Source organism: Sus scrofa, chromosome 7 (assembly GCF_000003025.6).
Source record: "Sus scrofa isolate TJ Tabasco breed Duroc chromosome 7, Sscrofa11.1, whole genome shotgun sequence".
Classification (NCBI taxonomy): domain Eukaryota; kingdom Metazoa; phylum Chordata; class Mammalia; order Artiodactyla; family Suidae; genus Sus; species Sus scrofa.
Window position 1 is genome coordinate 2,217,351 of NC_010449.5, and position 13,781 is coordinate 2,231,131.

Genomic DNA, 13,781 nt, shown 5'->3' on the forward strand with positions numbered 1-13,781 from the left:
TATGAAAGAGGTGCGGAGGCCAAGCATGCCTACGATGTGTATATATTTTTTAAAATATTTTTTAAAATTATAGTTAATTAGCAATGTTGTGTAAGCTTCTGGGGCCCAGCAAAGGGATTCAGTCTTATATACTACATGAATATATTATACATATAATATATTTCAGTTTTATATATAATTATATCTATAGAATTATGAAATAGTGAGTGGAGTTGCCTGTGCTGCACAGTAGGTCCTTTAAATAGTCGTGTAGGGGAGACGGGATTAAGATGGCGGAATAGAAGGACTGGAGCTCAACTTCTCTCCTAAAAACAACAAAACCCACAACTAAAGACTGAGCAATCTCCACCCAAATGGACCGGAAACCCATACCCTACTCCAGAAGAAAAAGAGGAGGCCACATCCACAGGTAGGAGGAGTGATTTCGTGATATAAACAACCCCATACCTCCCGAGTGGGAAGCTCCACAGACTGAAAGCTAACTGGCTCACAGAGACTCACCTACAGAGGTGAGTTCTGAGCCCCACATCAAACCCTCACATTCTGGGATCTGTCACTGGGAGAAAGAGCCCCTGGAGCATCTGGCATTGAAGGCCAGTGGGGCTTGTGCACAGGAGCTCCACAGGACTGGGGGAATCGGAGACCCCATTCTTAAAAGGTGTACACAGACTTTCACGTGTGCTAGGTCCCAGGGCAGAGCGAGGTCTCCATAGGAATCTGGGTCAAACCTGACTACAGTTCTTGGAGGACATCCTGGGAAAACAGGGGTGAACGTGGCTTGTTGTGGGGGAAGGACATTGAAGGCAAAGCTCTCGGGAATATTCAGCAGCTGCCTTTCTCTGGAGGGGGCCATTTTGGGAAAATCTGTCCCCACCTGTCAGTCAGCCTGAGAAGCCCCAGGCCAAACAAGAATCCAGGTGGGATCACAGCCCCACCCCTCAGTAAACAGGCTACCTAAAGAGCCTCAGGTACACAGCAGCCCCTAATCCCATCCAGAGGCTAAGTCCCACCCACCAGAGGGATTAGAATCGGCTCCACCTACCAGGGGGCAGGCATCAGCCCCTCCCATCAGGAAGCCTACAGCAAGCCCCCCATACTGACTTCAGCCACAAGGGGGGCAGACAGCAGAAGGAAGAGAGGCTAAAACTCTATTATCTATAAAAAGGTCACCACACCAAAAACCTATAAAAATGGAAAGACTATAACTCAGATGAGGGAGAAAGGAAAAACCCCAGAAAATCACCTAAGCGAGGAGGAGATTCTCAGCCTCCAGGAAAAAGACTTTAGACTGTCGATGCTGAAGATGATGCAAGACATTGGAAATAAACTGGAGGCAAAGATGGATAACTTACAGGAAACACTGACCAAAGAGATACAAGATATAAAACTTAAACAAGAAGAGATGCAAAATACAAGAACGGAAATAAAAAATGCACTAGAAGCAGCTAACAGCAGAATACAGGAGGCAGAAGAACGAATAAGCGAGGTGGAGGACAGATGAGTGGAAACTACGGATGCAGAACAGAAAAGAGAAAAAAGATTGAAAACAAATGAAGAGAGTCTGAGAGAACTCTGGGACAACGTGAAACGCACCAACATCCGTATTATAGGGGTGCCGGAAGGAGAAAAGAGAGAGAAGGAGACAGAAAAAATATTCCAAGAGATAATAGCCGAAAACTTCCCTAACATGGGAAAGGAACCACTCACTCAAATCCGGGAAGCACAATGAGTACCATATAAAATAAACCCAGGGAGGAACACACTGAGACACATAATAATCAAACCGACCAAAATTAAAGACAAAGAGAAAATCTTGAAAGCAGCTAGGGAAAAGAAACAAGTAACATACAAGGGAACCCCAATAAGGTTATCAGCAGATTTTTCAGCAGAAACTCTGCAGGCCAGAAGGGAGTGGCATGATATACTTAACGTGATGAAAGGAAAAAACCTCCAACCAAGATTATTCTACCCAGCAAGGCTCTCATTCAGATTTGAAGGAGAAATAAAAACCTTCTCAGATAAGCAAAAGCTGAGAGAATTCAGCAACACTAAACCAGCCTTACAACAAATACTAAAGGAATTTCTCTAGGCAGGAAAGAAAAGATCGGCAACAGGAAACAAAAATGCCACAAATGACAAGGCTCACCAGTAACGGTACAGTAAAGATACGAAATCATCCATGCACAATGATTCCATCAAAATCAGAAATCATGAGAAGAGGTGGGTACAAATGCGGGTCGCTGGAGATGAACTTGCAATTAAGAGAACAACAACTTAAAACAATCTCATATACATATAGACTCTTACATCAAAACTTCAGGATAACTGCAAACCAAAAATCTACAATTGATACACAAACAAGGAGTCTCTGGAGAAGAAATATATCTCACAGTAAATAAGTGCATAATCCACCATGAAGGGGGTCATTTGACATCATTCTTGGAATGCTGACGTCTTCATACATCTGATTCTGATTTCCTCTCCAACAAAAAACTTATGATGATTATAATTAAATAATGCCACTGTACAATGAAATAATACAGTTCTACAACTGTATTATTAATAACCATTTCTCTCCATGGTACAATGTAAAGTCTATAATGTCTTGTTTATCACACCACCTAGAATGGTGTAATGCCTTTATTGAAGAATCGATAAGATGTAACAAATTGTGAGGACATATTTATATAGTTACACTGTTTTTTAACCAATTTATGCATTTTATATTTTACTTATTTTCAGAGGATGTATTATTTTTGTTATGCTCACCAGTTGTTATTCTTTTTACTATGCTATATAAAATATTTAATGGTATATAAGGCTTTCTTCTTTATAAATTTTAGTTGCATAATATAACAATTTAATATAATGCTAATTTTTAAAGAAAAATTGAAATGTAATAGATAAAACTAAGTAGTAAAGATGAAAGCCATAAAATTGGGATAAAGTATAGAATAAATTTCCTATTTGTCTCAGCATATTTTCCATTCCACTTCTCCAGTGGGAGTCACTTAATCTGTTTCTTAAGATCCATGTTATAATAATCTGTGTAAATGTATGTGTTTTATTCTGTAAAAAAAAAAAAAAAAAAAAAAAAAAAAAAGAGTGGGAGGTGGGGGGATAAAAAAGGAGATAACCACATCTCATTGTTGACATTTTAAGTTTCTTTCTAATCATATTGTAATTATTGATTTTTGCTGTTGTTATAATCCAAGCAACAACCAAGCTGGATGTAACTCCTTTTTCCATTTCTTTCCCTCTGGTAGGAGGAAGGGACCCTTCTCCCTAGTATAATACATTAGGAGGATTAAGGCAACTGACAAGGGCTTAATCTCTAGAATATACAAGAAAAACGATTTTAATTCCACTTAAATTAAAAAAAAAAAGTCATGTATGTATATGTTAAACCCAAACTCCTAATTCTCCCTCCCCCTTTAATAACCATACCTTTGTTTTCTTATGTCTACGAGTCTATTTGGTTTGTAAATAAGTTCATTTGTACGATTTTGTAAAAATTCCACAAATACGTGATATCCCAGGATATTGGTCTCTCTTTCCGACCTACTTCACTTGAGTGTGGTCATCTCTAGGTCCAACCTAAAAAAACCTGGAACGCGTCACATTGCACACAAAGGAGGAATCGAATGTTAAATCAACGAGATGAGAAGCAAGATAAGCCCATGCAGGTGAGAGGCATGGAGTCGCCATGGGCTTGGAAGCGCGAGGAAGGGCCAGCCCACAGCGTCCAACTATTTACTGGAGCCTCATGTGGCATCTTCGATGGCTGACAGCCAAGCCACGGTGTCGTCCTGTTCAAGGGCAGCACGGTTCCCCGAACCACCCCGTCTCCTTACCAAGTTCACGGCAGCCAGTACGGATCATATTCCACTACCGCTCCTTCCTCCGAGGGAGAGGTCAGTGGGGCGCAGCGTTTGCTGGAGAAGGATTTGCCTGACTCCTGGTGATGTCACCCTCTTGAAACCTATCTTGATTGCCAAGGACCTCAACAAACGGTGTCCTCTGACTCGGAAGTCTTGTCAGGTGTGTATTAGTGTCTGCCTTGCCCCACCATTAAGTTCAAACTCAGACTCTTAAAATAGGGATGTTTAAATCCAACTGAATCTGCCAATTTTTATAATTTGCCTTGAAAATTCACTCTTAATTGTCGTCTGGGCTCCTCCGGAGAAATGTAATCTGTTAGCTATTAGGTCATTGAAATGCCACCTCCCAAGAGGAGCTGCTTAGGGCTTCAAGCCCCCCTTAGAAAGGCAGCATGGAACTTTCCAAGAATAAATTAAAAGACATACGCTTTCTCTTCCATAAAGATAAAATGCAAAGGAAAGAACCCAATTCAAACCAATTCAAGTGAAAGAGCAAGTTATTGGCTCTTGTGGTAGAGGATGGAGATGGAGTCGGCATCAAGAATGGCTCGATCCAAGGCTCCGATGTCCCAGGCTTCCCTCTTTCCCCCTCTGGGCTTCAGTCTACATCGGAGCTCCCTTCTCTCCACAGGCAGATCCCCGTTCTCCTATAGCTCCCTAAGAGTGAGCCCCTACGTCTACTAGAAAAGCCTGGAAATGGCTCTCGGCAGTCTAAGGTCAGGTGCTCAAACCGTGGAGACGGTTATATGAGAAGACACGTCACAAGACAGAGAAGGGGAGACCTTCCTCAAGCAAAGAAAGTTCTGGGCAGACAAAGTGACAACTGTCTCTTATGAATCATGGGTTTTTATTCTATATTTGACACTTTGATTTCTAGGCTCCTGAGGACCCTGAATGGACAGCTCCTCCCAGGGTCGGCCAGGGCCAACGACTTAACTGCTGGTGAGTCTTTCACCTGCAGATCAACCCAAACAGAGCTCACCGCCAGCCGGCCACCTCCAATCACAGGGTCTCACGTTCAAGCCACTACCCTGCTGCCCTCATCACCCAGTCCAGGTACCAGACCACCAGGGCAGCTGCTGTGCCCCAGTGCCCAGTGACTTGTTGAAGGCAGCCAATCCTCATCCTTCCTCCCCACAGAAACCACAGTGAAGGCTCCAGCCCACGTTTTCCCTCCCTCCGTTTGCCTCCTGACCACCCCGGTGCTTCCCCGCGTGGCGCTGTACTGTGCCGTGCTGCTTGTTTCCGGGGTCTGTGAGCAGAGCAACGTCTCTCTTCATGACACTGATTTCTGCATCTGCGTGTCTTACTCTACCTGATGCAAACACATCCTGTTTAGGGGTGTCCTTAAAACAGTCTGCCGCAACAAACAGCCCGCCGCAACAAACAGCCCAAACCAGAAGCAGCAAGTGGAACCTCCACATTCATGAAGTTGCCTTGGTTTGTCATCCTAGGTCCCAAACCTAAAGGAAGGTTGGAGATAAGCCATTAAGTGGGGATCACAGGCAGAGGCTGGTGGAATCAGAACAGCTCTAATGAGTCATTTCTGAAAGCCAGAAACATCATCGCGTGATGACAATTGAGAGGTAGCTTGGGAGAAACATAAATTGAAATAAATGGGACCCATCACCTTACCACTAAGCACAGCAGCTAAGAGTGTGGAATGCCCTCAGCTCGCCTGGGTTCAAGCCTTGGCAGTTCCCTCTGTAGCTCCGTGACCCTGAGGGAGGCATATTAGCCTCTGAGCCTAGGCCGTCATCTCTGAAATGACGATAGGAATAGTTTCTGCTTCTGGTGTGAAGTTTAAATGAAACAATCCTTGTAAAGAAAAGGAATAACCCCGTGTGTATTTTTAAAATATTTTTTTAAAGTATAATGGATTTACGATGTGCCAATTTCTGCTGTGGATCATAGTAACCTAGTCATACACACACACACACACACACACACACACACATTCTTTTTCTCCTACTCTCTTCCATCATGTTCTATCCCAAGAGACTGGACAGAGGTCACTGTGCTGGACAGCAGGACCTCACTGCTCCTCCATTCTAAATGTAACATCCTGTAAATATTTAATGCTCTCTGCTATTATTTCTGACTTTGCTCTTATGACAAAACAAGGCTGAGTGTAAGTGTTAAATCATAAAACAGTATTTCCACCTCCACAGATTAGTATTTTCATTCCTTTGACGTAGATAAGGGTGACACATAACCCAAAAGCAAAATGAGAGATGGATAAATGCGACCACATTAAAATGGAAAAAAAAAAAAAGAAGAAAAACCTCTAGAGTAAAACCACTAAAAAGAAAGTTAAAAGACAAGCAACAATGTACTAAAGGAAAAAAACCAAACAAACCGGTGACATGTATTTCAGATAAAGGGCTAATTTCTCTACTCTGCAAAACTAACAAGTCGTGAAGAACAAAGGAAACCACCCGAGAGAAATGGACTAAGAACATGAGCAGATGGTTCTCCACAAAAAAGAATCCAAGCAGCCAGGAGGCACCATGAGAGGCTGAGCCGGGAGTGCTCCCGGCTGCAAGTAAACGCTCACACCGTATGATGGTTAGAGCCAGCTGGGGCTGGCGTTTCTCACACACCGAAACCCCTGCAAGCAGGCGGGCAGGGGCCCTTGCCGGCACTGGTTCAGCACTAAAAACGCGGCAAACAGAGGTCTTCTCTCTGTATATTTGTCTTCCCTTTAGTTGTCACAAGCTGTAATATGGCTCCAAATAGTACAACCAGGTTCAAGACGAAGAAGAGAAGTTGGCTTGGGAAACCGACGAGACAGAGCTTCCTATAAACCCCAGCAACCTCCACGCAGCCCTTACGGCTGGAGCTGCAAGTTCACCCCCAGCTGCCGGGGAGGCTCGGCCGTGGAGGATGTGGGAGATAAAGAATTCGGCTGCTCCTGGTTCCCAGTTCCTGGGCCTCCAGCCAGCCTCGCCGGACCACAGATGCCGGCTCCCACTGCGGGCTCCCAGCCCCAGATGCTCCGGCCTGGTCTTAGCTTGAAGATGGGCAGGGAGGTCCTGCTGCAGCCTGGCCGGCAGAGGGGGACGCGCTGGGACGCACGGTGGCCACCAGCTGGATGCCTGCACCTTGAGTGTCTGCAGCTCACAGCGGCGGTGGTGGCTGCGGTGGAAGCTCTCTGAGCACAGGGGGCAGGGAGCCTGGGGACTTCTGGCAGCTCTGGGACACAGCAGGGCTCCCGACACCTCCAGGACCTGCCTCTGGGCCCCGAGGCTGGCTCCTCATGTGCCCTCACCCCCACCTCTCTGCCTCCCTGCCTCCCTGGGCTCCTGGGCACTGGGCTGGTCTGCCTGGTCTCTGCCGGGCTCTCACAAGGCCATGGCCACAGACAGGCTGCCCGGGGTGAGGACCTGTCCCCACTCCAGTCACGGGCACCCAGGGTAGAGGACAGTGTGGTGACAGCACCAAGGTCACTCCGGCGGCTGCTCTGTGCGAGGCGTGCGAGGGACTGGAGACGGTCCTGGAGCAAACAGCACCCTTTGCACTGTGTTGGAACTTCTGACACCTGAGAGGGACTCGGTGGCCACGCGTTCCATGATGCGGCACAGGGGTTCAGGGGGCGGGCAGACCGTCAATTATTCACTCTCCCTCGGGGGAAAGGCGATACACGGCCTCTTTTTCAGCCGCATGGAATTTTCCGGCTTCCAGGGTGGCCTTGCGGCAGGTGTCAATTATCAGTCAGGGTCTTGGGGACACCAGCAGATCCCAGGTTGGAAGGGTGGGGCCCAGGTGTCAGGAGAGGCCAGGGGACCAAGGCCACATCTTCTCGTGATGCCGGGAGGCCTGGACTCACCCTCGAGACCTCAGCCCACTTCAGCACAGCCCTCCCCACCCCGTCCCCTGCCACCGTCAACTCTGGAACGAGGCTTCCCCAAGCTTCGTCCTCACACCAGTGAAACGCTGTGACACGTCCCCACTCACGGCCCAGCCGAGGGGTCCAATGAGACGTTGGCTGTGAGTGTGTTTGGGCAAAGGCAAGGTCACCAGCATTATAGCTGCTCATCGTCTGTCTAGTTCCAGTTTTGCCCCAGACTGGCCCCAAGCGGGCCTCTCGGAATCACTTCCCCCATGTTCCAGGAGCCAGCTTCATCAGCCCCTTTCGGGGGGCGCCTTAAACTTGAGGCTGAGGGCGGGGCGAACATGCTCCCCGCCTGGGCCCCCACAAGCCTGGGGTGGAGGGAGGAAAATGGTCCTGGGCTAATTCCTGGTGGCGGGGGGGGGGGGGGCAGCTGTCAGCGGGGGTCACTCAAGAGCACCCCCAGCCTGTCCTGAGTCCCCTGCCCCTTCCCTGCACGTGTGCCCCATCTGAGCTGCAGGCACCATCCTTCTCAGGAAAGGCCGTTCTAGGCCCCTGTAAGTTAGGGCCACACGGAGCCAACAGCCGAGGCCTCATGAGAACCCCACGCCCCCCGTCCTGAGCTGGCCTGACCTGGGGCCCAAGCCTTTTCCTTGGGCAGCTCTGCTCCAGAGCCTTCCAAACACAAAGTCAGGAAGGTGGCAAGGCAGAGGCTCACTCCCGCAGCCCGTCACTCAGGGAGCAAGGCCTGCAAGGCTCGCTGCTCCAGGAGAAACCCAGGGTCACAGAGCTCCCCCTACACATGTGGCTGAGGTCACGCAGCCCCGCAGAACCCGGGGTCTGCAGTCAGGCGGTAGAGGCGAGTCCAGTCCCTTCCATAGGAAGGGAGTCATCTCCCCTTTCCCCCAGCCCAGGCCAGCACGGTGCCTGCAGTTCTGGTCCCGCAAAGCAGTTAATGAAGCAGGTTGGCCAAGCACCAATTTTACAGCTCGCAATCTCGTCTCCTCTTAGGTGTTTATTGATCTCACATTAATAAAGCACGTACTCTTGGGAGCGCCCACCCAGCCGAGGGTGGGAATTTAAAACAGTGACTTGTGGAAGGAACCCTGACCCTGGACAATGTTCCAAAAATGGAGCTGGATGCTTGCAAGTCCGACAATTCCTTGAATGCAAGAGTCCTTGATAATGAATCTCAAAGGCAGCTTATAGACCCAAAGGAGCAAGTGCCATTAACCCCCATATGGTGAAGTCTGTTCCTTCTGTTTAGGGAGTTATATGGCATATGCTTAGCCGTTTCTTTTTTTCTTTTTCTTTCTTTTTTGGCTGAACCTATGGCATGTGGAAGTTCCCGGGCCAGGGATCGAACCTGTGCCACAGCAGCCACCTACAAGGACAACCCTAGATCCTTCACCCGCTGCACCACAAGAGCCCTTTCTTAAAGGCAATCAGATATGAGATCAATATTTTTATTATTGTTACTTGTAAATCTGCCTTCGAGAGCCTCCGTCACGGGAAATTGCTCTTCGCCAAGGAACTGCTGAGGTTGCAAAGCTCCTGACCACGCAGCTGGCTCGGAACCTCCAGGAAGGGGCTCCCAGCTGTGAAACCACCCGTCTCTCTGGGTTCCAATTCCCTCGTCCGCTGCCTCAGACAACTGCAACCAACCACAAGAGCTGGTGTGAGAACAAAGGGCGGTGTGTCCACAAAGAGCGTCAGAAATTTAAAACACTTTGCTTAGATCGGCTCGTAAAGTATTTTAGGGATAAATGGCTAGTCCGGGGGTAGGAGGAAGAGGAGTGATGGCTGTTTGCCTCTTGGGGAGAGAGGGCAGCTCCGGAACGAGGCAGTAGAGGGTCACCCAGCATCCCGAAGCTGCCAAACGCCGCTCAACGATACACTTAAAATGGTGAAAATGGCAATTTTTTTTTGTTATTGGTATTTTACCATAATAAAAAGGATTTTAAAAAGAAAAAGAATAATTGGTTGAACTTCTGCTTCCATCTATGTCTGAGCAGCTCAGATCAGACTAACTCTTGTACCGAGAAAAATGAGAAAAGCTGGATACAGGGCTTTTAGGAAACAACTGTTTGAAGGCATCAAAAGAGAAACCAGGGCAGGCAGGGCGGAAGGGCCAAGATCCCGGGGGGAGGTAAGTGCTCGGAGGTGAACTCGAGACTCTCCACTGCTCCCCAGAAAGAAAAAGGACGGAGGGTTTATAGCGCTGGAGACCACGGGAGGGAAATGAAGTTGGTGCCTCCCAGCGCGGGACAGACAGACCAAGGTGACAGCAGCAATTCTCGTGTCCGCAGGGTTCGGACGGAGGCGGTGCCACAGGGCTGTGGGGGAGGCGTGACGGTCAGCTGGATAAAGACAAGGAGAAAAACTGAGACCTGACCCTCCCTGCCACCTCACGCACCCCAATTCCAGATGGATCAAAGGCTTCGGTAACAGCAAAGAAAAAAATAGAAGTTCTGGAAGGTAGCGGAGGGGAGAGCTGATCTTGGAATAAGAAAATATTCTAAGTCCATATAAAGGGAAAGGTCATTAGAACCACATGGAAATCCCCTTCCATGCGGCAAAAGACACCACCCAGGAGACCGAAAGTCCAAGGTGTAGCCTGGGAGGGCATCTTCCAAACAGGTGACCCGCGCGGGTGACCCACAAGCGGCATACGACCCACCTACAGATAGGCAAGGAAAAGAAAACTCGACGTTTTAAGAAGTGGACAAGAGATTCGAACTTGTGCTTCACAAAAGAAGATATCCACGTGGCCCATAAACGTATGAAAAGGTGAAATGTAAATCAAACCCATAATTAGGAGTTCTCATTGTGGCTTAGTTAAGAATCCACCTAGCATCCATGAGGACTCAGGTTCAATCCCTGGGCTCGCTCAGTGGGTTAAGGATCTGGTGTTGCCGTGAGCTGTGGTGTAGGTCGCAGATGCGGCTCAGATCTGGCTTGGCTGTGGCTGTGTGGCTGTGGTGTAGGCCAGCAGCTGTAGCTCTGATTCAACCCCTAGCCTGGGAACCTCCATATGCCGTGGGTGCAGCCCTAAAAAGAAAAAAAAAAATCAGTAAATATTAGTACATTCACATACCTGTTAGAAGGATTTCAAACAACAGAAATTGATGATACCAAGTGTGGCAGCCACAAACACCAGTGCTCAAACACGGTTGCTGGGAATACAATTCTGTCAACTGTTTCGGAAAATTCTGTGCATTATCCACTGAAACTGAATATTCTAAGTATATATTTTTTAAAAATGCCTACATATGTGCACCAAGAGACATGTGCAAAAAGGGTTACAGTTACACTGCTTTTAACAGCCCCAAACTGGAGACAACACCAAATGTTCACTAGAAGTAAAATGCGCAGGAGTTCCCACTCTGGCACAGTGGGTTAAGGAGCCAACTGAAGCAGTTTGGGTCTCTGTGGAGGTGCAGGTTCGATCCCCCACCCAGCACAGTGGGTTAAGAATCCAGCGTTTCAGCGTTCCCGTCATGGCACAGTGGTGAACGAATACGACTAGGTACCATGAGGTTGCGGGTTCGATCCCTGGCCTTGCTCAGTGGGTTAAGGATCCGGCATTGCCATGAGCTGTGGTGTAGGTCGCAGACACAGCTCGGCTCTGGCGTAGGCCAGTGGCTACAGCTCCGATTAGACCCCTAGTCTGGGAACCTCCATGTGCCACGGAAGCAGTCCTAGAAAAAGGCAAAAGGACAAAAAAAAAAAAAAAGAGTCCTGTTGTGTAGTTTGAAGCTGTGGCTCAGATTCAGTATGCTATGGGTGTGACCCCAAAAAAGCACAAATAAATTATAAATGTATTATTTAATATGTTCATTCATATACATTACATTAGTGAGCTATTTGAATCGTTTACGCATTAAGTAAATTAGAGAACACGTGCACCATGGAATCCTCTGCAGCAATAAAAATGCGTGACTCCTACAAGCACAAAATAGTTGACTGTCACTAATAATTTGCCTCCGCTTGGCAGGCCATAGACATGGAAGTTCTCAGATCACTGTCTCAGGAGAGGCTTCTCTCTTCCTGTTGTTTGTATTTTGATGGAGGCTCACACATGTGAACTTAGCTTTGGTTCATTCATGCCACTGAATGGTTTTTAATGTGCGGGGAAGAAAACCAAGTTTGAGCAAAGAAGACAGACAGCGAACAGCAGTCCATATGATTCTGCTTGCACAACACTCAAACTCAGACAAGACGGTCCGCGGTGGAGGGGCCCGACGCCCCGTCATCTTTGGGGGAAGGAGGTGGGGGCTGGGGGGGGCACTTGCGGAGCTGCCGGGTTCTTTCTCTGATCTGGGCGGGGCTATATCGCTGCCTTCCCCTTCACTTCGCAGACATTTGTGGAGCCAAACGTCCAGCCTCTGTGCACTCTTCTGCCACAAGAGGCTGTGGCACAGTGGAAACGAATCCAACTAATATCCATGAGGATGTGGGTTCAACCCCTGGCCTCGCTCAGTGGGTCGGGGATCTGACGTTGCTGTGGCTGTGGTATAGGCTGGTGGTTGTAGCTCTGATTCGACCCCTAGCCTGGGAACTTCCATAAGCGGTGAGTGTGGCCCTGAAATACAAATAAATTAAAATAGAGTTCCCTTTGTGGTGCAGTGGTTAACGAATCTGACTAGGAACCATGAGGGTGCAGGTTCGATCCCTGGCCTTGCTCAGTGGGTTAAGGGTCAAGCATTGCCGTGAGTTGTGGTGTAGGTTGCAGACGCGGCTCAGATCCCGTGTTGCTGTGGCTCTGGTGTAGGCTGGAGGCTGCAGCTCTGATTAGACCCCTAGCCTGGGAACCTCCATATGCCACAGGAGCAGCCCTAGAAAAGGCAGAAAAACAAAAACAATAATAATAAAATAAAATAAATGAAATGAAATAAAATAAAATAAATAAGAACGAAGGCTATCAAAACACATGGGATGGCCTGCACAGAGAGAAATGCTGAGAGCCTCTCTGGTTTCCTGCAAGTGGCGCCCTCTAGTGGTGTAAAGGCAAACATTCAGTCCCCCTTTGAGATCAGATGACCACATGGAGAGGTTTAGATGACACACGCGTTGAAAACGTGGATAAAGACAGTAGGTTTAGAGGTCCCTGGTGACTCAGTGATTTAAGGACTCAGCATTGTCACTGCTGTGGTTCGAACCCTCGAGTGTTGATTCTCTAAGCTGACAATTCCTGAGCCTCTTTCCCTTGGTCAAGTTTCTCACTGCTGTTTGTGGCAACACATCAACATTGGGGTAATTCACACACAAAGTCAGACTTCCAGCTTCTACTGAAAGACTGGGAGAATGGGCCACACTGGGCCCCCACACGGGGCACCACCACCAGCTCAGCTGAGCAGTGACTGGCCCCTTCACACCAAGCCGGGCTCCGTCTGCCGGTTTGACCCGCACAGGCCCGCCCACCGGGAGGCTGGGCACGAGTCACCGTGAAGGCAACAGTGATCCGTGCGTCTGGTCCTTTCAAATGTGCGCACACGACAGGTGGAGCCAGAAGGTCGCGTTGTTCCAGGAGAAAGGGTGGAAGCCAGAGGACGCTCTGATGTGTTTTGCAGGAAAACATCCCAACCCCTGACCCCTCTGGCAGAGCGCTCCCTGTGCACAGACTGGAAGCCCTGACGCCTCTCGAGTGAAAGCGAGGGGGGTGGGGGCGCCAGGCTCGGGTCTGATGGGGAAGAGCCCGCGGGGGCAGGCGAGCCCAGGAGCTGCCACCCCTGAGGCCCTGACAGTTGGGGAGACATGCCCAGGAAAACCTACGAATCGGCAATTAAGTTTGATGGTTCTTCGCGGAGCCGGACAGAGTCAAGCACTGCCAGATAAGAAGCCCACCCACAAGGAGCTCAGTTTCAGCCCCCAAGAGAAGAGGCAACTGGTCGACCCCATCACCCCCTGCCAGCCTATTTGGAAGCAGGCCGCTCCAAGAGGACTGTGGCTGGAAGGCAGAGGGACATGCAAAGTCACAGGAGGCCTGCACAGTGCACAGCTGGGTCACAGAAGAGATTTCCTGTGGCCGCCAACGGGGAACACAGCGGCGGCGGGCGTGGGGGGGG